Source organism: Lissotriton helveticus, chromosome 3_1 (genome assembly GCF_964261635.1).
Source record: "Lissotriton helveticus chromosome 3_1, aLisHel1.1, whole genome shotgun sequence".
In the NCBI taxonomy this organism is placed as follows: Eukaryota; Metazoa; Chordata; class Amphibia; order Caudata; family Salamandridae; genus Lissotriton; species Lissotriton helveticus.
The window spans coordinates 1,496,374,528-1,496,399,928 of record NC_136061.1 but is presented as its reverse complement, the minus strand read 5'-3'; positions in this window follow the sequence as shown (position 1 = coordinate 1,496,399,928).

Genomic DNA, 25,401 nt, shown 5'->3' with positions numbered 1-25,401 from the left:
TATCTTTAATTGACTCTGTGGTTAAAGTAGTGGGTGGAGTGATTTTGAATAGATTAACAACCTGGGCGGAAGAGAATGAGATTATTTCCCCTATTCAATATGGCTTTCGGCATGGTCACTCCACAATTGCGCAGTGTCTCAACTTATATATGGTCTTAGGAAAGTACACCCGAGCGCGCCAGGGTACCATCTACATGGCGTTCATGGACCTCTCTTCAGCTTTCGATTGTGTCAATAGGGGTAAGCTCTGGGAGGTCATGGGCAACATAGTTGTGGAGCAAAACTTAGTAAACTTTTTAGCGGACCTGCACCAGGATACTAGGGCCAATGTAAGGTATTCTCAGAACCTTAGGGTATCTAGGGACTTTGGCGTCCACCGGGGAGTCAGGCAGGGCTGTATTTTGGCCCCGTTCCTATTTAATTTATATATTAACAATTTGGGGGAGTCCCTATTAAATACTGGCACTGATTACCCTTACGTTGGCCGTAAGGGGCTACCTGTTTTATTATACGCGGATGGCGCCGTCTTGCTGGCTAGGACCGCATGAGGGCTTCAAATTCTATTAGAAGCTTTTTTATAGCTTTATGAAATCCCGTGACCTATCTATTAATAATACAAAATCTTTTGTAATGCAGGTAGGGCAACGCAATAAGAAGCCGTTTTTATTTCGGATAAATGAAGAGAAGATCCCTATAACAAAAACCTTTTCATATTTGGGTGTCCTTTTTGATGACCAGCTGTCTTGGGGCCCTTCAGTTCTGAGGAAAAGGGGGGAGATAACCCAGGCAAATGCGGCTATTTTCAATTTCGTCAGGAAAATGGGCAAACGCCCTATCGCTGATCTGCTAAAGATCTATCAGGCAAAGAGTGTGGCGATAGGCTGTTACGGTAGTGAACTCTGGGGGTATGTGGCAGTTAAAGACCTTGTGGTGGCAGAAAACAACTTTTTGAAACAGCTGTTGGGGGTCCCGAGGGGAACTTCCAACTTAATAGTGCACGAAGAATCTGGTATCCCTTTTCTAAGTGATACCATAGCAGTATGTCCACCAATTTGTTGGCTAAAATGCTGGCTAAATAAAGACCTGCCTCTAAATCATTTACTCCCGAGAGAAGCCTTAATGTGGGACAATATGCTCAATATTCCTTGGTTAAAGTATTTGAAAGATTGTTTTTTCAGTATGGGGCGACCAGACCTTTTTTAAAATCCAGATTCCATTGGGTCTGCTGACGTAGAGTTTGTGAGGAAAACTTTTTCTCTCTCACAATACTTGTCTTGTGAAGAGGTGGAACTAAACAAATGTAGTGTCCGGAAATATGTTATTCTGAAAACTACTCCGCATATGGAGCCTTATCTATCCTGGCCAATGTCGGGTTTTGATCGCCATTTGTTAACTAGGTTCAGACTGGACCTTTTCCACCTAATGTTAGCGTTCCCAAAGGGCTGTCACCGAGGCCAAGTGCTTCCAGCCTGCAGCTGCGACAATGTGTCTCCGCAGGATTTGATGCACTTTTTATTTATTTGTTCTTTTTATGATCTACCTCGGAGGTTTTATCTTAAGCCCCTCCTTAAAAAACTGAACTTTACCCAGGTTAGACCCGCACTCTGTTATTTGCAATTGCTAAACCCTGAAAGTACTCTATTTGTGATCGACTTCTTAAAATCAGCTTTAAAATTTAGAAATAGCATGGAGGGCTAATTGCTCATTACCGCTCCCATGTTTTACTAATCCAACTGTGACTGTTACTTTTAACATGAGTTTTTAGATTATTCTTGTTATATTGTGTGATTTTACTATTAATTGTGCTTTTATGGTTGTTTCTGTTTGAATAACCGAATAAAGATTTATATATATATATACTGCAGTCGCCAGTAGTTAGTTATAGTTAGGACCTTGTTTTTATTCAAAATGTGTATATTCTTTTGCCAATATCTTTGGTGCCGTTTGACGAATCTTTGCGAAAGTTTCAAAACTATTGGTTCACTCAGGTCAGCTCCTGTCCTGAAAGTTTCGGGGAGATTCGTCAAGCAGGGGCCGAGGAAAAAGTGGGTCCCAAAACGTGTTTTCTCCATGTTAATTCCCATTGTAATATTGGAACAGGCTACAGCCCGACCTGCTGAACTGAATGACTCAAAATTTGGCAAACGGTAGCTCTTGGTTCAGAAATTTACCTTTTTTTTAAATGGTGTAAATCTGTTCAGTACTTGCTGAGAAATCCCCAAAATATAAATATTGATATCTGAGCACCGAGGAGGATTTGTGAACCCTCCCGAGCATTAGCTTCATTCTGATTGGCTGATAACACTCCAAACCAAAATGTGTTGGCAGCCATCTTAGGTAGAAAAAAAAGTTACAAATAAAGAAAACAGGGAGGGTAGAAAAACCCACTAGGGACCCCAGGGCCAAAAAAGGATTTTTTATTTATAAAAATGGGTTGAATTTGTGCTGGGTGCCCAAATCTGGCTGAAATAAAAAAAATGTAAAAAAGCACGGGCTCCCGTGCTTTGTTTTCTTGAAGTCTCTGGGTGGGCCAGGTCCCAGGGCAATACCCAAACAATTGGTGGGGCCCATAGGGGCCCCTGCAGCCCCGGGGACCACCACTTCCCCGGGGCATTGTTATTTCAGGGTTGGGGCCTTGTGGGCCCCCTCAAGCCCCGAGGACTGCCACCTCCCTGAGGCTTTCATCAACTATTTGCGGTGGCCACACCTCCGGGCTTCAATCATGATGGGTTGGGGGCCTCATGGCCCCCCTAATGGAGCCCTTAATGGCCCTGGGGACCACCACCCCCCAGGACCGGCTCCTGCAATGTCCCGGGGTGCCCACCCCGTCACATTGCCATTTGCTATGGCAGGATAGGAGCACAGCTCCAGCCCTGCCATAGCAAGCTCTGCTTGCTTCTTCCAAGAAACAAAGCAGAACTGCTTTTGGGCAAGGGGAGCTGCATGTTAGCATCTCCCTTTGCCCAAAATCAATGCGGGCTCTTTCAGGAGGAGCTGGCAGGGACACTGGAAGCATTGGGGATCCGCCCACGGTCCCTAATGCTGAGGGCAGGCCCCGGGGATGGGATCCGCGGGGCCAGAAGTGGCCCGGGAGGGGGGGCCACTCGGCCCCACCCCCCTTTAATTTTTTCTTTTCTTTTTTTATCTAAAAAAAGGAGGGTCGGCTCAGGGGGATGGGGTCCCCGGGGCCACAATTGGCCTCCTAAATAAAAAAGAAGTAAAGCCTGGCCAGGCCCCGGGGGATTGGGAACCCGGGGCATTTTTGAATAATGAAAGTGGGGTATTTTTTTTTCTTTCAAGTTTGGATTCGCGACTCCAACACGGCTCTCAGCGAAAATAAAAAACTAAAGCGCAGGCCCCCGTGCTACATTTATTCAAGCCCCTGGGTGGGCCAGGTCCCGGGGGTAATACCCCCAAGCCCCGGGGACTGCCACCTCCCCGGGACTCTAAATAAATTATAGAAGTGTCGGGGGGCTCCTGCCCCTCCCCACACTGCCACAGGGACCACCACCTCACCAGGGCACACTTTATTTAAAAATGAGTATCTGTTGTGGACCCCTGGCCCTGGGGACAACAACCTCCCTATAGCTTTAAACACTAAGGGAGGCCTCTGGAGGGGGGCCAAGTGGCCCCGTCTAAAAAATAAAAAAATAAAACAAGATTGGCCAGGCTTTGGGCGATGGGGTCTCCGGGGCCATAATTGTCTGCAGGAGGGATGCCACACGGACCCCTCCTAAATAAAAAAAAGTGAAGGGTGCTCGGGGTCCCCGGGGCCAGAAGTTGTCCAGGGAAGGGGGCCAAATGGCCCTTCTGCCTTATTTTTTTTTAAAGAAAGAGGTAATGCCCCAGGGTGATTTTTAGGTCGAGGGACTGTAGGCTTGGCCGTAGGCCAAGACCGGAAGTCCGGAGAATTATTGTTACTTAGAGTGGCTGCTTTATCCCGCCTCTCTTTTTGTCTCTCCTCCATTGGCTGGCTTCCTAAACGGAGGCCAGCCATTGGAGGAGAGATGCGTCACTCCGATTTAGCCCCGTCTTTTTCGGATTTGGGGGCGTAAGTTTTGCTGTTCTTTAGACAGTGACGTTGTCTGTCACTCAAAACAGCAAAACCACGCCCCGATTCCGAAAAATTCGGAAGCTTGAGGCCGCCATTTTGCTGCTGGTAAGGTTGAGGTAGGCTGCTCTCGCTCGCTTTCCTCGTTCCCGCCGTCTTTTTTCCCGCCCCCTCCGGCTGTCCGTGTCGTTGTTCCCCTCCCGCTGATGAGATCGTCTCGCTGTCCTCCCCGCCGTGTCTTTTTCCCGCCCCCTCCCGGCACTCAATAGAGCTCTTGAACACGAGTCTGAGCTGCCTGCAGCCCGCCCGCACAGGATCTCAGCGTTGGGGAGGGGGGGCGCTAGACTGGTTTACTTCATTGAGCTCCAGTTATACTTTCTTGTGGCTTTGTACTTTTTCCTGTGGTGTAAGCCAATGCAGGGATGTTATTTCATTTCTTCTGGCTTCATTTTCTTTTCAGTATTTTTATTGCATCGCTCTCTTTCCCTACTCGCTCCGGGGTTTATTTTCTTTTTGCTTCTCTAGTGGTGTTTTTTATCGTTTTATCTGCTGCGGTTTTTTACTCCACGTTACGTTTCTTCATTTGGTGCTTATTGCTTAACAGATGCAGTCAGAGGCTTGCCTGCCTCCCCCGCCTCCGCGGGGGGTATTGTCCCTCCTCTACGCCCCACCCTGCCGCACCCTGTGTACAAGAGGTGAGCGGACGCGACGAGGGCTTAGAGACAGAGGGAGCTGCCGAGCCGTAACCCGCCCTCGGAGCCTGACAGCAACGCACCACGCACACCTCGTCTGACACCTGACACCGCCCCGCACCAACATGCCTAAGTGCCAGAACTGTGCCAAGGAGGTGTACTTTGGTAAGGAGTCTTCGCTCAGCCTCCACCTGGCAGCACAGGCTGAATCCTGTGCCCACAGGCAGCCTCCTCGCGGCAGAGCAGCAGGGAGTGATGGGAGAGCGCGTGCCTGGCCCACCTGCCTGGCACTGAGCCCCCAAGTTACTGTCGTCTGCTGCCATCCATCCCACCAGCTATGCATGGCTTTACGGTCTCTGGAGTGTGTCTTTTCCAGTGTCACTTATCTGGCACTGCTGCTAGGCACTTCGTGTGCCATGCTCTCTGTTGGGTATTACTTGTTTTCTGTTTTCTGGTTGGCACTGCCCTTTGGCCACTGCTTGTGTTTCTGTTTCCTGGGTTGCACTGCCGCTTGGCTGCTGCATGTGTTTCTGTTAAATATCTGGCATGGGCCCTGGGTACTGCATCTATTTACGTTTCCTGGCTGGCCCTTTCACTGGCACTGCATGGTTTAACAGTGCCTGGCTTGTGCATATTATTGTGTCACCTATCTGGCACGGCCACTGGGCACTGCAGTGTTTCTGTTTCTCGTTGACATTGTCCATTGATAATGCATGTGTAGCTGTTTCCTTACTGGCACTGCTCCTGTGTGTAGCACGTCTTTCTGTTTCTTTACATTAGATGGGCTCACCTTTATCTTGTATTAAAAGGAGTGATGCTTGCATCCCAAACTTCAGTGATGTAACTTTCATCACGTGCAACCACACACCTCCAAGATTTGCTATATTTCTATGCTATGCACCCACACATTTTCACTCAGTAAATATATGCTGTATATGACTGGTGCATTCAGTGAAGTCATCAGTGATGTAATTTAACATGTCTTGTTTGATGTAAGGTGAGATAATACGCAGTGCATGGCAGGGTTGCAAGTTTTAGTTATCTCAGTAAACTATACCTGCTGAGATTCAGTCTTTTTTGTTTTTAAACATTAGTTTGATATCTAACTATGTAATATCACTAACATTTTTTCTGAGAAAAAGATATATGGGGTCTGTATGTGTGTGTGCATGTCTATATACAAATATATATGTAATGGTACCCGGATTCGTTTTAAAAAACACCCTAAAGTTACATACGAGGGACTCATTAACAGCGTCTTGCGCTCATCTGCCCTTTAAAGAAAGCTCGGTTGGCTAGTGCACCTGTTGTAGAAGTGTAGGGGTCAGTTTAATTAGAGTTGTTGAGCAGAGACATTACTTTACCCCATCCACATGTACGTAAATAGCTACATTATTTGCATTCTGGTACTTTAGTTTTTGCTATTACCATATGTGTCAGAATGGAAAGGTCGGACTGGGTGAGGTATTCACACCTGGCCTGGTACATACTCTCAAGTGGCCCCTTGACCAGTCCAAAGCAGTACTGGCTCTTCAGGCAACCCTTTGTGTGCTGATATGATGATCCATTCACACAATGTTAAAAGCGAAACTACCAGCCCCAAAATGCAACATTCTATTTTAAGTGAATTTTATCGACTGATAAGGCAGGACTGGTGAAAGAAGTCAGGCCTAACGCGAGGCCGCGTGACAGCTGAGCCAGTAGAACAACTCGAGATATTTGCACTAAGTTTGGTCACAAAAGCTTCCGTCAGAGCAGCTCGCGGGCACTTGAGGGTTACACCGCATTGTGAAAACAGGTTCTAATTGCTGCTCGGTGCCCGCGGTCCCCGCTGCTGACCACTGGCCTGGCATGGCCCCGAGTGCGCTCTGCATCACTTGCCTCGCTAGCATTGCATTGCGTCAGTCCATGCTGAGCCCACGCAGAGGCCGTCTCAAAGGTCAGGAAGTCCTCAGACCGTGCCCGGTCTGCGGCAGTGCCTCGAAGCGTTTAGTAATCAGCGCGTGAGCTGTTCCCGCCTGGCCGCTTCTTTCGCGTCACCTCCCACAGCTCAATGTTAAATGCAGTTTGTACCCCATGTCACCTCCTGCAGGAATGCGGGCTCAGCGGCAGTTAACTTGTAAGGAATAAGTGCCGGTGCTCTCGCCAGGAGGCAGCTTGTTAGCGCCGCTTACACCAGAACCAACTATGAAAGTGGGGAGAGGATGTGGAGTAATGGCCAGATCTGCCGACTTCGGGGCTGAGAAACCAAGTTTGAGCCTCTGCGTCGGTTCAACATCCTGTGATTCTGGGCAAATCGCTTAATCTTCACGTGCCTGCCATAAATGAATGGGTCCTTAAGTGGTGCTTAGGAAAAGTGCGGTGTTGATGGTTAAGTGCGGGTGCTGAACACCGGAAACCACCCGCTCAAATTAAGCACTGCTGTTAAAATGAAAAGTGAGAATAGCTCTTGCAACTGACCTCTGTACAACCTGCCGGCGGGTGTTTGCGAGTAGCATGTGGATCCTAATGCATACTCAAGTTGGGGCCACGCCGTCTTTCATCCTTCAGATCCCGTTACTGATGTTATTGATTTGAGCAGCGGCAACAATAGGGATGAGACAATTTGTCTCGTGGTCCTCGGCTTTTCTTTGTGAGAGACCCCAGGGCTTGTGAAAGTTGGATTGTTTCAGTTTATTCAAAACCTCATTTTGGCTGTCAATGAGCCCTGGGTCGTGCGTGGCACTTTCAGTCAGTATCGAGTATAAGTAAATGAGAGACTACAGGTCCAGAATGCAAAGAACTACCTGATTAAAAACAAAAGCTGGCTGATGGATCCATGGCCGCTATAAACAGTGCAGTAGGCCTATATTTTGGGGGACAAAACACCACTGCAACACTACCTGCATTGTGTTTTAGAAGAACTGCAGTCTGTGCAGCAGCTGCAAGATCTATGCAGGCCTCAGAAGAGAGCCTTCCAAGACTGAGGCGTGGCAGAAACAGAGTTAATAACCGGAAGTGGAGTGCGTTTCTAGAAATGGCTCCAAAATATGTTGAGACAAACACTAGAAATGCAGCTAGTCTTCTTTTCGGGTATAGCTATTTTACTGTTTAATGTCTTCCTAAACAATGACTGAGCATTTGAACATCCACCTTCCAGCCCCCAGCTAATAGCTCATCAGAAAATAAACCTTGTGATATCTGACATGAAACAGGTGAGCCATTCTTCAAAAAAATCCCACTAATTAAAAACAAGACCAGGGCTCACCTGCTGCAAGATTGACGTGTTCAAAAGAACCCGACAGGAATCCAAAATTAACCCTGCACTCCCCGGGCCAATGTCAGGTTTAACTATGCTGCAAATGAGATTTTCTTACAGTGCAATATTTTCCCACGGTTCTGACACAAGATTTATGAAGAACTCTCATGTTTCCCAGTTCCATGTATGAGTAGCTAATCCAGCCCAGTTTTGTTCATAGAATTTTGGGGTTTGTAGTTGATTCTTTATTCTTTTTAAATCAGACAAAAACAGAGTCTGGATGAGCTTCTGGCATGGACCTGGATTGTAAATTTAAGAGTTCTGCTTATGTCCCCCTCTGTGGTAGGTAGTTATCCTTGCCAACACTGTGCCTCCAGAGACCTCAAGTTGTCTAAAGACAGCTGTTACTGTTGTAGAGCTCACACATTTCCTGGAACAAAAACCCTTCTAAATTCAGTTGACTGACTAGGGGCTAGATGTAGGTAAATGGTATTTACCGATTCATAAATACCGAATTTTACCGATTCGGTATTTATGAATCTGTAAATATGAAGGGGGAGATGTAGGTATTTCCAGATGTGGAAATACCGATTCGGTAATATTCGGTATTTACCAATTCGGTAAATACCGAATCCATATTTCCTATTGATTCCTACGGGCTGTGAAGCCCATAGGAATCAATGGGAAATACCGAATCGGTAATTACCGATTCGGTAAATACCGAATTCTGCAAGGGTGCAGGGGGTGTCACTTTGACACCCTCTGGCACCCCAAAAATAGGCATGTGCGCCGTGTGGCACACAGACATGCCCTAAGGGCATGTCTGTCTGTCACATGGCTAGGTGTGCATGCACACATGTGCATGCACACCTGAATTCGGTATTTTAACACCCAATTGGATTGGGTGGTAAAATACCGAATTTGTAGGGCCTTTGGGACTCTGAAGAGTCCCACCTACATCTGAAAGTAAAATATGCCCCCTACATGCCAAATCTTAAATACCGGTCGGTAACGGCCGAAATCGGCCGTTACCGACCGGTATTTAGGCTCCTACATCTGGCCCTAGGTAAGTTATGGACTCAGGAAATATGATCACTCTAAGGTTTTCTTCTCGGGTTCAGGGATCAGGAGTTCAAATAGGTCAAAATCGTAACATCCTGCAGGGTGTATGAAATTATAAACCTGCTGGCGTGAGAGCTGTTAGGGTGCCAAATAGGTTTTGGTTGTTAAATTACTGACCAAGCATTGTTTGTTGAGCATTTTTCTTTTGGTTTGATATTCTGAAAGTTACTTCGTATTCAATTGTGCTCTTGTTTTGCATGTTTGGACAACAGTAGTACAGCCCAGTCCAACCTTCCCCATGGAAACTGATATTGCTGCAGATCGAAACCTGGGGCTGCTTATAGGACCTACCCCTACTTTTTTACTATTGATAAAGAAATCACAGGTGAACAATCATACGGGGAATATTTAATAGGAAGAGACCTATTGACATTTACCATTTTCCTGTGCCATTTGCTCACCTATTGCCATTGTAAATGAAAATACCATTTATTTATGTTTTAAAAAAAATGTCATGAGAAATGCCAATAGCTCTACCTTTAATAATGCCGAGACCATTGCATTGTAAATGCTTGTTGAATAATGGAAGTGGGGTCTTATTTTTTTCTTTCGAGTTCGGATTCGCGACTCCAATGCAGCTTTCAGTGCGGCCCCCCGTGTAATCTGGATGGGTTCACAACTCCACGCAAAATTTTAAAAAAGATTATGTATGTTTTTTAAAAAGTGAGATTATATGTTGGTTTATAGGTTGGCTCTAAAAAAGCCCTTGTTTTCATTCTGACTTTGTTGAAGCTAAATGTAAGTGTGGACGCACAGCTTAAGGTTGTTGAGGAAGACTCTGTTTCCTTGATTTGCGAAGTGCACTCATCACTTCTGTAGATGTCCTCCATATCAAAACTTAGATTGTTGTTTTGGATGGATCCCATTCTATGATCACTGAGGTATGCAGAAACAGTTTTAATGACCTTCTTCCAAGCTTTCTCAAACTGTGGACAGAATTGAGTTGATGAGTTCCATATCTGTCTTTGGCATATATTAGAGTGTACAAAGACAGTTGAGGGAAAAGCAACATCAATTGTGCAAAGGTGTCTTTCATTAGCATTTCCAGACCTACTCCAGTCAATGTGCATAGGTCATGGCCACCACAGTGCACAATCATGAGGTCCGCGGGTTGGAGATGCAAAAATGTTTTAACCAAAGGCATCAATTGGTGCCACTTTAATCCTCTCTGTGCAATACATTTTATGTCCACATTTTGTAAAACTACGTCTATGTCAATACCTCTGTGTTCAGCATACCTTTTGCACCAGAAAACATAGCTTTGTCCAACAATCCACACTGTAAGCATCTTGAAGGGATGTCTGGCAGTAATGAAAATATGTTTGTAGCTGAGTTCGTCAGTTGGTAGAATGAGAGGTAGCAAAAATGGTGGACAAGAAGCTGTTTTTTAAAAAGTAGTTAAATAATTGGCTGTTTATGAACATTGTATACTCAAAAATAGGGTGCATGTTATTTTGTTTAAAAAGTATTTTTCTTATTGGTTAGTAAAACATGTTTGGAAGCTAGAGTAGATAGGATAAGGTCATAATTTGCAAATGTCAACCACACCTACTGTTTGCATTTGAAACCTTGTGTGCTAAATTTGAAAATATGGTGAACTTGTGACCTGTTGGCTCAGTTGAATGTTCCATTAAGTGTTACTATGGAAACTGGCATTAAGAAGAATGAGGGGAGGGTTGAATGTTATCTGTCATTTTAAGATATGGAAGTGTAATTATTATATAACTGATATGGTATTAAAGTAAGATTTCCCAAGTCAGTACTATCTTTAGAAGTGGTATGTTCTTAAAAAATAGTGGTAGTTTTATTTGTAATATATTTTTGAAATCCTGTATGGATTTGCTACTCCATAGCGTTCGTGCACGGTTAAGTCGTGACTCCCAAAAATTGCAGAACCAGTTTAGGCTCTTTTATAAGTCAGCCAGTAAGGGTAATATGTGTAATCAATAGAAATTTGTTTGACAATTTTAAATTATATAGGAAGCAATGTGATTTGTTACTTACATTTATTTGTGTGGAGAAAGAGAGGGAAAGTTTGCCATTACTGGTTTTACTTTGTTGAGGGTGGTGCATTACATTGATTGTGTGTATAAAAAAATCTTTTATGAGTTTCTGATATTTCATATTCTACAAATCAATTTGGAAGGTGACTTATATATTTGTGAGGTGTATTATGTATTATCTGTATTTTAAAACATTACAAATAATTCAAGCAAAGAGGTGTTTGAATTATATTATTAAATGTAGAGATGAGTAGAGTAGTTTGTTTTACTGCACTGAAATGATTTTTGAAATAGATTGTGTATGAATAATATGTGTATATTGGATGGATTAGTTAATATGGTAGTTCGATTTAGTGTGTAGAAATGTACATTTGAAGTATACCACATAATTGTAGGTGTTGGTTTCAAATTGGAAGTGGAGTCTGTCATGTTTTAAGGTGTGCATGGACTTGTGTCTCAAATATGTCTCTACTTGCATATCTATTTTCATATGTCTTACACATTTGAAGGTGCATGATGTATAACAAAGTGGTGTTGTTGCTTTTTATGTGGTAGGCTCAAGACTGTGAGTAGTAGTAGAAAGGTGAAGATGCAGCAGAAAAGTGTGGTTTAAAAGATGTTGACATAAGTTATTAGTGATTAGGCTACTTTTTATAAGTCTCTGGAAAAGTACAGTTGAAATCTGCCGCATAATTTTTGGTGTTTGTTTGAAATTGGAAGTTTGTTCTGTGAATCGCTGAAGCTTGCATAGTGTTGTCATAGAAGAAAGTCTATACTAGGAGATATATTCTGATATTTGTTATGTATATGAAGATGCTAGATGTATAAAACACATGTATGCATCTATTTGTATATTTTTTTATATGTGATGGAGCTAAAAAGGTATGGAAATTTGCAAGTCTGCTTAAAGGAATATGGTGAGACTTATAGCAGAGATATGTGAAGGGTTGCTACTTTCTATTTGGCTAGGTGTAATATTATAAGTAGTTGTAGAATGGAAAAGCACTCAGCCAATACTGATGTAGTTATAAAACCACCCAGACACTACCTTTGTACTCCTCCAATCACTCAGACACTACCTCAGTACTCCTGCAATCACCAATGCAGTACGCATGCAATTATAAAATCACCCTTTCACTTGCTATGTACTCAAATAATCCCCCAGATATTACCCCTCCAGTCATGGAATCACCCAGGCAGTACTTATGTACTACCCCTGCAGTCATGCAATCATGCAGGCTGTACCTATGCACTTGTGTAATAACCTAGCCACTACCCTTGCAGTCTTACAAGCTTTTAACAATATGGAGCGACTTATAGTTGAATCATGTAATGGTCTACTGCTTCACATTTGGTTAGGCCCAACACTCATGCAGTTATAAAAACACCCAAGTACTTCCCATGCAGTCTTCCAATGATCCAGGCACTGCATATGCACTGCTGTAATCCCTTAGGCATTACTGCTGCACTCATGCAATCATCCATGAACTAACCATGGATGTATGACATTACAACGCATGCTTTTACCACGCATGCTTTTACATTGCAAGTTTTACAACGCTTGCCTTTACAACGCACAGTGCTTTGGGGCGCTGGATAGTGAATTATTTAATTTACTATTCCAACTCCAGTCCCCGTGGATAGTAGGGAAGGTGTTGGATAGTAAATTAAATATATTCCCTATCCTTGAGCGCCCCCCCAGCGCAATGCGTTGTAATGGTTTGCGTTGTAAAAGTTGCAATGTAAAAGCATTGCGTGGTAAAAGTTGCGTTGTAAGTGATGTTTCCCACTAACCATGCACTCATGCAATCACCGAGATATTACCCATGCACTTTTTCAATCATGTAGCCACTACTCATGCACTTATATAATCACCCAGGCACTACCGTTGCACTCCTTCAATCACAGAGGCACTACCCTTGTACTTATGTAGTCACTCAGCAAGTAGTCATGCTGTTATGAAATCACACAGGCACTACCTTTGCACTAATTTATTCACTCAGGCACTACCCCAGTAGTCCTGCAGTCACCCATGATGTACCCATATACTTAAAAAATCACCCAGTCATTTCCTATGTATTCATGTAAATCCTCAGATATTACCCCTGTAGTCATGAAATCACCCAGGCGTTACCTGTGTACTCCTTTAATCCCCCAGACGTTAACCCTGTACTCACACAATCACCAATGCACTAGCTATACAGTGCTTCAATCACCCAGGCACTATCATTGCACTCTTTCAATCACGCAGGCACTACTCCTGTACTCATGTAATCACTCAAGCAGTACCTTAGTATTTCTGTAATCACCCAGGCAGTACTCATGGACATATAACATCACCCACTCACTTCCTATGTACTCCAGTAATCCTTAGGATATTACCCTTGAGGTTATGCAATCACCCAGGCACTAGTTATGTACTATCCCTGCAGTCATTCAATCATGCAGATACAGGCTGTACCTATGCACTCATGTAATAACCCAGGAACTACTTTTGTAGAATCACCCAGGTCCTACTGTTTCACCTTGGCACTACTCAATGAGTCATTTGTGGCTTTAGGTGCTATTCATACACTTATCCATGCACTCAATGTTTATTTGTGCACTCATGCAATTAAACAGTCACTGTCCATCCTCTGCTACATTACCCAGTGACTACCCTTGCATTCATACAATCACCAAAGTACTACCCATGGAGTTATGCAATCACTCAGGCAGATCTAATACATGTTTCAGTTGTAGGTTTGACTATATTCCAGAAATATTGTATGCATATTTCTTTTAGATATGATGATAATTTGAAAAGGTAGACATATGCATGCATGCTTTTAAGAATATGTAGAGACTTATATGTGAATCATGTAATAGTCTACAGCCTTATATTTGACTAGTCCAACACCCATGCAGTTATAAAAATACCAAAGTACTACCCATGCAGTCTTCAAATGATCCAGGTAGTAAATATGCACTGTTGTAATCACCCAGGCATTACTCCTGCACTCATGTAATCATCTAAGCACTACCTATGCACTCATGCAATCAACAAGGTAATACCCATGCACTCTTTCAATAATGTAGCCATTACTCATGCACTTATATAATCACCTAGGCACCACAGCTGCACTCTTTTAATCATAGAGGCAATACCCTTGTACTTATGTAAAAACTCAGCCAGTAGTCTTGCTGTTATGAGATCACCTAGGCACTACTTCTGCACTTCTTTAATCGCTCAGGCACTACCTCAGTAGCCCTGCAATCACCTAAGAAGTACCCATGCACTTATAAAATCACCCAGTCACTTTGTATGTACCCATGTATATCCCCAGATATTACCTGTGTAGTCATGCAATCACCTAGGCGTTACCTATGTACTCCTTTAATCCCCCAGACGTTATCCCTGTACTTCAGATCAGCAATGCATTAGCTATACACTGTTTCAATCACACAGGCACTATCCTTGCACTCTTTCATTCACTCAGGCACGACTCTTGCACTTATGAAATCACTCAGCCAGTACTCATGCACTTAGAAAATCACCTAGGCACTACCTTTGTACTCCTGTAATCACTCAGGCAGTAACTTAGTACTTTTGTAATCACCCAGGCAGTACTCATGCACTTATAAAATCACCCACTCACTTCCTATGTACTCCAGTAATCCCCCAGATATTACCCCTGCAGTCATGCAATCACACAAGCACTGCCCCTGCAGACATAGAATCATGCAGGCCATACCTATGCACTCATGTAATAACCCAGGCACTACCCTTGCAGTCATAGAATCGCGCAGGCCCTACGGATGCTCTCATCTATTTACCTAGGCACTACTCAATGTATTTCTTTATTTATAGATGACAACATTTTTATATAATTATTTTAATAATATTAAATCATTTTTAGAAAGTTTATAAACTTTTCTTTTTTTAGATATTCTCCATAAATATTAAGAAACATACAGTATGACAAGAAAAGTTGAAAAGGAAAGACAACAAAGAAAACAGACCTATCTAAAGGAGAGAGAAAAGCAGGAATTAGGTGAAGTACAACTTGACGTTGAAGAAAAAGTCTTCCGGTAAGAGAATGAAAGGATTTGTTAAAAGTCTTTTAAAAAATATAATCGATTTTCAAAATGGGGAAAATAGAAAGAAAAGTACTACAAGCAATCAGAAGGATATGTAAAAGGACTAATTAATGGAAAATCAGGTTATAGGAAAACAATCTATGTTGAAAAAAGTATGAAAGAATATAAAGACATTTGGAAGAGTACATATAACAGTAGAATACTACAAAATTTATTGATTGATTTGCAAAAAATATAAAAGAGGATTAGCATTTATAACAAGAAACAACAATTTGAAAGTGTAGTTAAAAAGGCTTTTGAATTGAAAAGAAAATTGGTTATAGTGGTATTGAAAAGAATGAAAACATTGAATAAAACAATGCACTTTATGAAGGAGAAAAGCAAAAGAAAATGACTTATTAATAAAAGTAATTTTTGCAATTTGTTTGGGGTGAATGGAAGCACACGTCTAGTAGTGAACCTTTTTTTAATGAAGAAATCTATTTTCAACTAAATACATTAGTTCACGCAGTTGATACCAGTGGTCGCTGCTATGAAGTAAAAATATTTGCCAAATCAAAAAAAAAAAGATTGTTCCTAGAAATGTGGAAGAAGTTATAGCTGAAGAAGTTCAAGGGAGACGTACACATGTTTCAGTGTATAAGGGGGATTATAGTAGTATTTGTATTATGCGACAGGAATCTATTATGAAATTTCTTACGATATTATGGTAAAAAAAGTGTTAAGATGTTGCAAGGACTAGATCCTTATAACGTGGGAAAATATACTAACTTGCAGGGTCATTTTCCGGCTTGCCTTTCTAGAAAAGTGTGTCAAAGTACTTTTCATCATTTAAGAATGTTAGCAGTACATCTTTCAGAAATGTGGAAGTTAGTAAGAAGATTTACTATGTAAAAAGTCCAGAATTGTCTTTAAGTGAAATAAACACAGTTTTGTTGTATGGATCAGTATTGGATGTAAACATTGTTTCTGATGATTAACAGTTTGGTTTCTTTGGTCTTCAAGAGGAGTATAGAGAAAGTGAGAGTTTGATAAGTGTAGGTTTTGAAGAAGAGGTGAAAGATAGTAATACTGAGAAGTTTGCAGAAGAAATTAAAACGTTTAAAGAACTTACTTGTGAAAAACCAAACTATGTTTGTATTTGTTGTCGATGTACTCACTATAAAAGTCAAACTAGGAATGTTGATGTGTATTTAAAAAGTGAAAAGGAAAACATAGTTAAGTGGGAGCGATTAGGTGCTTATTTGTTGGTGGAAGGTCGTTTTTAGTTGGGTGGTGATCAACGTATTTGTAAATATTGTTACAACAAATTAGAAGTCAACAAAATATCAGCTAGAGCTGTACATAACAACCTAGAGTTGGTACCTATTCCTCCTTAACTGGTAGATTTTAATATGTATGAGTCCATTCTTATTCAATCTGTGCATCCGTTTCAGGCTATAGTTTTGAAACAGCCTAAAACAGGTAAGCTGCCTCCAACAAATTTACAAAGAGGTTTAAAAGGGAGAGTTGTGTATTTACCTTACGATTTTAAGAAAATATTAAAACTGTTGGTATATAGAGAGAGGAAAGTGAACCTGTAGTTATTCTAGTTAATGGTGTACCAACAAAGAGTCGGAAAATATGGCAAGAGTTAGTAGATGTTACTAATCTTCAAAAGGCTACATTATATCTTGTAAAAAACAATATTTATTATAAAAAATATATATGTGGAAGAACAAGAAATATCCGTAGAAGATGATAGAGACATTTCAACTGGCAAATAGAAAAAGTGGACAAATCCATGAGTGAAGAAATTTATGAACATTACAGTATACATCCTCTACATTCAAAAGAAGTTATAGGAAACACTATTGAATTATTCCGAATGAAGAAAGCGAAGGGAACGGTATGAATGAGTATTGATATCCTCTCCACGGGGAACTTAAATTTATGTTATCTCCTTTGCCGCGCAGCAAATTCTGCTGAGGTGTGAGGGGGTGGGGCTGGGCGTGGCGCTCGGGTACTCAGGATGGCTCCCGGACGTCATGAGTCACAGTAGGCATGTGCTCATGATGGCCGGGAGCCGTCCAAACTCAGCCCATTGATTAGTTCTCCCGCACAGGCGGGTAATTAATCACACGTGGGCGGAGCGGCAATGTTTGGACGGCTACCGGCTGTCATGAGCACACGCAGACTGTGACTCATGCCGGCCAGGAGTCGTCCTGAGCATGGAAGGTGTTAAGAAACTTAGGAACCACTACATGGTTTTTTACACTTAACTGTGCTGAATATGCATGGGACGATTTACTTGAATTTCTACAAAATGTAAATTCAAATGTAAAAAACATTGAATTAAAGACAGCTGGAGAACTGTGTTCCTTGGATCCTGTGAATGTGTGTAGATATTTTAATCATAGGTTTCAAGCGATGATGTATGTTATCTGCAATAAAAATAATCCACCTCTAGGAGAAGTTATTGATTTCTTTTGGTGAAAGGAGTACCAAGCTGGAGGTCTTCCTCATATACACATGATATTATGGATCAAGAATGCACCTACATTTGGAATCGATTGTAATGAAACAGTTTTGTCTATCATTGAAGACTAAGTTGCCTGTGCCATTCCAAAAAGAAGAGGAGGAAACAGCTTTAGTCAACAAGTTTTATGGTTTCAAAGTCATCGATGTGGAAAATATTGTCGATGAAAATACACATCAAAGGGATCATTTGATACAAAATGTCGATTTGGATTCCCACGTTCAGTAATTTCAAAAAGGAAGAGTTAATAATTTCATGTCAGCAATAAGGCATACTATAACTTGAAAATCTCAGAAGAACACTTTCAACATAAAAATAATTGAAGAATCAAAATATATTAATGACTACATTCCAATGATTTTGACAATGTGGAGTGCAAACATGGATATCCAGTATGTTGCAGATAATTTGTTTGCTGTTGCTCGCTATGTTACAGCATATATAATTAAATCTGAAAAGACGGAGTTGTAAGAAATGTGGGAAACTTCATAAGAGAAGGCTCTTAGTAAAAAAATTGCACAGCTTTGTTTGAATTATGCTTTCCCATTGAGAGGCTGGATCCTACAAATGTTCCAATTGGTTGACCTCTGCAAGTTTATATTCAAAGTCAAGAGGAAGCATTTGGGTAAGTCTAGGTCTTGCTGCAACATGAAATTGAATATGGAAATCTCTACAAGAAGTGAACCAAAAAAGTAAAGATATTGTTAAAACAAATATGTTGAATAAGTACTATCCCAAAAGGAGTCCACATCTGGAAACATATGTCTCTATGAAGTACTGCAACATTACAGTTTTAAGAGAAATGTTACAGAAAAGATAAATGAAGATAAATATGCAGTAATTCGATGTGACGGATGTTTGGTAAAATGTGCTAAAGGAAATCTTATTAACCACAGGAAACCCAGTTGTGAAACTCCATATCATTTCTATTTAGCACTTCTTCAACTCTTCAAGCCTTGGCATAGTAAAATGGAATTACTTGGAGATTTTGACTGCTATGAAGATTCTTTAATGCATGTAAAGATAGCATGCAATGCACAATTTTTTGAAAATATCACCAAATGTCAAACGAAGAGATTGAACAAGAAAATACTATTGCAGCTGAAATAGCTAGAGAAAAATCTCAAGATAGTCAAAGTCCTGCTCCACCTAGTCAAGATCCACTAGGACAACCAATTCTTGAAAATGAAGCAGCAGTGCCATGAATGAAGTAGAAACTGCAGTGCAACAAGCACAACAGGATAATATTGAGTTGGGAAACTTAGAAGAAAATCTAAATATTGTACGAAAATAAATATATCAGCAACTGAGACAACAGATACAGCAAGATATACTGCATGAAAAAAAGGAATGCCAATGCACATCATTTAAACCTATTCGAATGTACATCAGTGGGCAAGCTGGAACAGGAAAAAGTTTCTTAATTAAAGTTTTGACCATTTATCTACACAAAACCACTGAATCACATTTATCTTGCATTGTAACCGCTCCAACTGAATTTGCAGCACACAACATTAAAGGGATTATATTACATTGATTACTCATGCTACCAGTCGAACATGAAAATAAGTTGAATATCACAAGCTATCTGGAGAAGCTTGTTATGAAGTCTCAAGAGTACTGAAGAAAATGAAACTTCTAATCATTGATGAAGTGAGCATGGTTTCAAACTTAATGCTTGCCTTCATACTTTTAAGAATGCAACAGATTTTAAAAACATATTATGATGTTCTGTTTGGAGGAAAACATGTAATTGTATTCGACAAACTACTACAACGTACTCCTCTGAAAGGGCAACCAGTTTTTAAAACACTTGTCCATGAAGACACTAGGAAATCTTTGGGAAGTTTTGGAAATGTTAACATTTGGTTTCATTTTGAATAAAAAGAACTTATTAAGAATATGCGACAAGCAAGTGATGAACATTATGGAAACATTCTTCAAGATATAAGAATTTGTGTTTTGACAAAACATGGTAAAGAAGCTTTGCAAAGAAGGCTACTAATGTATTTGTTTTCTAATAAGAACATATCACCTGAAATAATGTACAAAACAATTGGAGCAAAGAAGTCTATAATTTGCCTAATGTCTACACTTCAAGAGTGTTCTACATTCAATCAAGAACTTTTGAAATTGGAAAAACAACCAATAGTGAAAATGGAAGCTATTGATAAAATGGAACACAGAGGAGTTACTATTCTTCTCTCAGAGAAATTACAGTTACATTGGATTCTTTGGAGAAGTTGGTGTCTAAGACTGTAGGTTTAGAAAATACTTTATATGTATGTGGAAACTGTCGGGTAATGCAGCGTAATTTGGATGTGGAAAAGGGTTTAGTAAATGGAGCAATGGGAACATTTGTTGATTTTTTTAACTCTCAGAACAGAGATGGAATTGAATTTTTGAAGATTATATTTGATCAGATTGAAGAGGTAAAACAGGTTAAAAGTTGTTCGGTTTCCTCTTTCTTTACCATATGCAGTTAGCATTCATAAATCTCTAGGTTTAAGTGAAAACAATGCTTTGGTAAATATTGGAAGTACAGTGTTTAAAGAAGGCATGGCATATGTTGCATTGTCTCGAGTAAAGACATTATCTGGTTTGTATCCGTTTGATTTTAATGAGAAAAGATTAGTGCTGATGCAGATTGAGTAAGAGAGTACAATGAATTAAGAAGACTTTATGCTCCTAACTTAGGTGATATCCTGTATATGAGAAACGTGTAGTGTGTTCAAAATGGAAATATGACAAACTTTCTGCTGAGATTCAAACAAAGAATAGAATTGAAGAGAATCGTGAAGGTGCAAAGAAAGTGAAAATGGACACTCTTGATGACAGTGTAGGATACCAGTTAGAAAAAGTTCAGGTATCACCTGCTATGCTAATTTAATTGTGAATGTTGTTTTTTTATCTCGAAGATCTTCATCATGAAATTATGGAAAATTGAGAAAAAAGATTCTGTTCTTTATCACATTAAATTTTTCAAAAGTTGGTAACTGATAGAACAAAAATCCATACTGCTTCTGGCATTCGGCATCCTTTGGATATATGTACTGGTTCTTTGTAATTTACACTCAATATACAGCAAGATACACAAGAATGTATTATGTTTATGCTTGGAGTATTAGAAGATGAAGGAATATACATTGAAAATATATTGGACTAAGTTACAGATGGGATCACAATGTGAAGAGTGATCATTTACCACTGAAATAAACACTGAACGATTCATATATTTTACAATACCAGATTGCAAAGCAGTGTCTTTTAACAAGTTAGTAAAAACAGCTAATCAAGATATGAAATGTTCTCATAGTAAATCAGAAATGTTATCAATATTATTTATAGAAAGTTTTGAACAATACGTCATTTTAATGTTACAACAATTAGCCATGCACTCCTCCAATGACCCAGACACTACCTATGTACTCATGCAATCACACAGGTACAACGTATGCACTTCTGCAATCACCCAGGAACTACCACTACACTCATGCAACCACCCAGACATTACTCTTGCACTCATGCAATCACCCAGGCACAAGCTATTCACTCATTGAATAACCCAAGCCCTGCTCGTGTGCTGCTATACTCATCTTGGCACTATTCATGCCCTCCTCTAATCTTCCAGCTAGTACCCATACCCTTGTAAAATCACCATGCACTGCTCCACAGTCATGCAATCAGGTAGCCATTACCCCTACACTCATGCAATTATCCAAGAATTAGCTATTGACTCCTCTAATCCCCTAGACATTACCCCTGCACTCACGGAATCACCAATGCATTAGCTATCCACTGCTCTAATCACCCAGACTCTACCTTTGAACTCATCCAATCACCCAGACACTACTGATGCACTCCTACAATCACCCAGGCACTACCAGTACAGTGATGCAACCACTCAGACATTACTCTTGCACTCAAAAAATAACCCAGGCACTACGCTTGTACTGCTAAAATTATCCTGGCACTATCCATGCACTCCTCCAATGATCCAGCCAGTACCCATGCTCTTAAACAATAACCCAAGCACTACTTATACACTTTTCCATTAACTCAGGCACTACCGCTGTACTCGTATAATAATCTAGGTAATACCCATGTACTTGTAAAATTACCCAGGCACTACCTCTACACTCATGCAATCAGCTAGACATTACACCTACACTAATGCAATTACCCAGACATTATCTATGGACTCCTCTAATCCCCTAGACATCAGCCCGACAATCCTGGAATCACCAATGCAATAGCTATCCCCTGCTCTAATCACCCAGGCACTACCTTTGCACTCTTCCAATCACCCAGACACTACTTATGCAATCGTGAAATCATCCATAAACTATTACTACACTCATTTAACCACCCAGATATTATTCTTGCACTCCTGCAATCACCCATGCACTAGCTATGCACTCATAGAATAGCCAAGGCACTACTCTTGTACTGCTGTAATTATCCTGGCACTACTCATGCACTCATACTTGCACTCATGCAATCACCTAGCTATTACTCATGCAGTCCTTCAATCACTCAGGCACTACCCATGCACTTATAAAATCATCTAGGCACTACCTCTATACTCATGCAATTAGCTAGACATTATCCCTACACTCATGCAATTGCCCAGGCATTACCTATGCACTCCTCTAATCTCCCAGGCATTACCCCTGCACTCATGCAATCACTTAGCCATTCACTCCTCTAATAATCTAAGCATTATCCCTGCACTCATTCATTCGCTTATGCATTACCTATGCATTCTTTCAATGACCCAGACATTATCCCTGTATTTAGGCAATCACCTAGGTATTAACTATGCCGTCCTTCAATCATTCAGGCAGTACCCATGCACTTATAAAATCACCCATGCATTACCCCTGCAGTCATGTAATTCCCCTAACATTACTCATGCACTCCTCCAAACACTCACACATTATCCCTACACTCATGCAACTATCCATTCATTACCCAAGCACTCCTTCAATCACTCAGCCACTACCCATACACTTATAGAATCATCCAGTACTGCTGCACTCATTTAATCACCCAGGTACTGCCAATATACTCATGAATAACCTAGATTGTCCTGATGCACTTCTCCTTATACCTAGGCATTACCCATGTACTCCTCCCATCACCAAGACACTGTCCATGCACTCCTCCAATCACTCAGGCACTACCCTTGCACTCCTCCAATCACCCAGGCACTATCCATACACTCCTCCAATCATTCATCCAGTAACTATATACCTATGCAATACCCAGGCACTACCCATACACTCTTTCAATCACTCAAGCTCTACCCATGCACTCTTGCAAATACCCAGGCATTTCTCATTCACTCCTTCAGTCGCTCAGGCACTATCTATGCACTCCTCTAATCATGCAGGCACTACCTCTGCACTCATGCAAACATCCAGCTAGTATTCATGCACTCTTGCAATCACCCAGGTATTACACATATACTAATGCAATCAATCACTCAGGTAGTACATATGCACTTCTCCAATTACGCAGGTACTTCACATGCACTCATGCAATCATACATGCACTACCCATGTACTTCTCCATGTATTTCACTTGCTGCAATTCATACAGCACATACAAATGTGTCTTTTTTTAACCAAATAGGCAGTTCTAACAGGAACCATTTTATTTCTTCTTTTTTTGTGTTCTTTTAACTCTTTTTCGTATTTTTTGGTATTTAAAAAAAAAGTAAACAAACAGATTAAAGTGAGAAAACTTTTGCAATTAAAAAATTATTGCAAACAAATTAACATTGGTGGCTTTTTGCTGTGAAAACAATTACATCAATTGACTGCTCAACATAGCAAATAACTTCTTTGCATTTGATACACCGTTGTTCAAGACCAGCAAACTCTGGTCTAATGTCAGGTCCTCTGCTTGAACTTGATGTACCGGCTGAGGTGTTAGGTCCTGCATCGTGATCACCTAGCTGGGCTTGTCTTTACAGCTCACGTCGATGTTGTTCATGTGCTAGCCAACGAGAGTGCATGGTTTGCAGGTGTTTTAACATCAACGAAGTACCGAATAAGTATTCTTTCTCGGAGCCCCAAGATATGATTCGTTCACACACAGTGCAGGTCACCTTTCTCTAGTTGACCTTCTTTTCACCAGGTGGAAAGGTAAAGAAGGCCCAGACGATACTCTCTTTTTGTTGCTTTCTTTGTTCCTCCAAGTCATTTTCTTCACCAAGGATGTCGGCTGGTGGATTTGAAAATGCCATTGTACTAGTTTTTAACAAAACAAACACCAAAAATTGCAACAAGAGCAGTAAATACAAAAGGTGTGCCACCTGACAATGTTGTTGGAGTAATGAGAAATTTGGGTGGGGTGCTGTAAGTTCTAGAATATAAAGGTTCTAAACAAATGAAATGCTTTCTTTTCGAGTCACATGGATTCACGCACCCAGCGCGGAACCAGAGGGCACCCGGCTCGATTCCCGAAAAATATATTTAACATTAATATATCTTTATTCCAGATACAAATATATGATATGTACAATATTCTAAAATAATTTATTGGCATAATATACATATGAAAGTTATATACATATAGTTTTAAAAAGTAAAAATTTGCAGTGGATTCGCGCATCCGACACGACCCCCGGAAATACGTTTGTGATGTTATGCAAAGCTGAGAATCACGAACCGTTCACATACCAATCGCGCATCGTACGCGACTTAACCAATATGGCTGCCAAATTCTTGAATTCGCACATCCTCAGTATCTGGTATACGGTCAGTATGTGAATCGACTTAAAAAAAAGAATAATATTCAAATAAATAAATAAAAATGTAAATGAATTTTTTAGAAAAACGGAAAGATCACATTTTTTAATGAAAAATAAAAGATTAAGAACAAGTGTTTTTCAAACATTATAGTTAGAAATTAGCATTTACAATACCATTGAAAGTCACTGAAAAAACCATAGGTTTCAGGTACATTATAGTTAGAAATTAGCATTTAAAAATCCTTTGAAATTCACAGAGAAGACCATATGTTTAAGGGACGTTATAGTTAGAAATTAGCATTTAAAATCCTTTGAAATTCACTGAAAAAAAACACAGGTTTCAGGATGTGATTGTTAGTTAGACATTTCACTGGTACAAAACCAGAGGAATTTGGCAGTTATAAATAGTTGAGCTAACGTTGGGCCCGATTCACAGAATGAACTTAAGACTAATCCTAAACTTACTACTATTTTGGTATTCACAGAATACACTTACTACTTTTAGCATTCACAGAATGCACTTACTACTTTTGGCATTCACGGAATGAACTTACTACTATTGGGATTCACAGAATGAACTTACTACTTTCGGTATTCACAGAATATACTTACGACTACTAACTTTACATCCGCCGCCAGGCCGGAATTTACGGCTCCTTGGTGGATTTTACGATTCCGGCCCGTAATTTCCGAAATGTTGCCCTAAATTACGATTACGGGCCGGAAGATACAAATTTTGGCCGTTGGTCATGTTGGCCAAGGGTAAACACCTGTCCAAGTGCCTACCATCCCCCACTATGGATCAGCTGATACACTGCAGCCAATCCCAGCCCACCAACATGGATAAATGCAGAGCAGACACAAACAAACCTTTTCAGGATGTTACTGAATGTGTTTGTAGCACTGCCCTTTGCCATGCGGCAAAACTACTTGAGGA